The sequence below is a fragment of the Desmodus rotundus genome, unplaced genomic scaffold (assembly GCF_022682495.2).
Source record: "Desmodus rotundus isolate HL8 unplaced genomic scaffold, HLdesRot8A.1 manual_scaffold_16, whole genome shotgun sequence".
NCBI lineage: Eukaryota > Metazoa > Chordata > Mammalia > Chiroptera > Phyllostomidae > Desmodus > Desmodus rotundus.
In genome coordinates this window covers 4,319-6,477 of record NW_026527214.1, presented here as the reverse complement: position 1 = coordinate 6,477, position 2,159 = coordinate 4,319, and positions in this window count along the sequence as shown.

The window sequence follows — 2,159 nt, the reverse complement described above, 5'->3', positions numbered from 1 at the left end:
TAGAATGCAGTAACCAAGGCAACCGTATCCTTGGAAACCGTATCCTAGGAAACCGCTTATCTCAGGAGGCCATTGTGCTCAGAACCCGCACCAGAAGATTCTAGACCCTGACACACCGCATTCTAGAATGCAGTATCCAAGGCAACCGTATCCTTGGAAACCGTATCCTATGAAACCTCTTATCTCAGGAGGCCATTGTGCTCAGAACCCGCACCACAAGATTCTAGATCCTGACACACCGCATTCTAGAATGCAGTAACCAAGGCAACCGTATCCTTGGAAATCGTATCCTAGGAAACCGCTTATCTCAGGAGGCCACTGTGCTCAGAACCCGCACCACAAGATTCTAGACCCTGACACACCGCATTCTAGAATGCAGTATCCAACGCCACCGTATCCTTGGAAACCGTATCCTAGGAAACCGCTCTTCTCAGGAGGCCATTGTGCTCAGAAACCGCACCACAAGATTCTAGATCCTGACACACAGCATTCTAGAATGCAGTATCCAAGGCATCCGTATCATTGGAAACCGTATCCTAGTAAACGGCTTACTCTGGAGGCCATTGTGCTCAGAACCAGCACCACAAGATCCAGATCCTGACACACCGTATTCTAGAATGCAGTATCCATGGCAACCGTATCCTTGGAAACCTTATCCTAGGAAACCGCTTATCTCAGGAGGCCGTTGTGCTCAGAACCCGCACCACAAGATTCTAGATTCTGACACACCGCATTCTAGAATGCAGTAACCAAGGCAACCGTATCCTTGGAAACCGTATCCTAGGAAACCGCTTATCTCAGGAGGCTATTGTGCTCAGAACCCGCACCACAAGATTCTAGATCCTGACACACCGCATTCTAGAATGCAGTAACCAAGGCAACCGTATCCTTGGAAACCGTATCCTAGGAAACCGCTCTTCTCAGGAGGCCATTGTGCTCAGAGACCGCACCACAAGATTCTAGATCCTGACACACCGCATTCTAGAATGCAGTAACCAAGGCAACCGTGTCCTTGGAAACCGTATCCTATGAAACCGCTTATCTCAGGAGGCCGTTGTGCTCAGAACCCGCACCACAAGATTCTAGATCCTGACACACCGCATTCTAGAATGCAGTAACCAAGGCAACCGTATCCTTGGAAACCGTATCCTAGGAAACGGCTTACTCTGGAGGCCATTGTGCTCAGAACCCGCACCACAAGATTCTAGATCCTGACACACCGCATTCTAGAATGCAGTATCCAAGGCAACCGTATCCTTGGAAACCGTATCCTAGGAAACCGCTTATCTCAGGAGGCCATTGTGCTCAGAACCCGCACCACAAGGTTCTAGATCCGGACACACCGCATTCTAGAATGCAGTAACCAAGGCAACCGTATCCTTGGAAACCGTATCCTAGGAAACCACTTATCTCAGGAGGCCATTGTGCTCAGAACCCGCACCAGAAGATTCTAGACCCTGACACACCGCATTCTAGAATGCAGTATCCAAGGCAACCGTATCATTGGAAACCGTATCCTAGGAAACGGCTTACTCTGGAGGCCATTGTGCTCAGAACCCGCAACACAAGATTCCAGATCCTGACACACCGTATTCTAGAATGCAGTATCCAAGGCAACCGTATCCTTGGATACCTTATCCTAGGAAACCGCTTATCTCAGGAGGCCGTTGTGCTCAGAACCCGCACCACAAGATTCTAGATCCTGACACACCGCATTCTAGAATGCAGTAACCAAGGCAACCGTATCCTTGGAAACCGTATCCTAGGAAACCGCTTATCTCAGGAGGCTATTGTGCTCAGAACCCGCACCACAAGATTCTAGATCCTCACACACCGCATTCTAGAATGCAGTATCCAAGGCAACCATATCCTTGCAAACCGTATCCTAGGAAACCGCTTATCTCAGGAAGCCATCGTGCTCAGAACCCGCACCACAAGATTCTAGATCCTGACACACCGCATTCTAGAATGCAGTAACCAAGGCAACCGTATCCTTGGAAACCGTATCCTAGGAAACGGCTTACTCTAGAGGCCATTGTGCTCAGAACCCGCACCACAAGATTCCAGATCCTGACACACCGTATTCTAGAATGCAGTATCCAAGGCAACCGTATCTTTGGAAACCTTATCCTAGGAAACCGCTTATCTCCGGAGGCCAT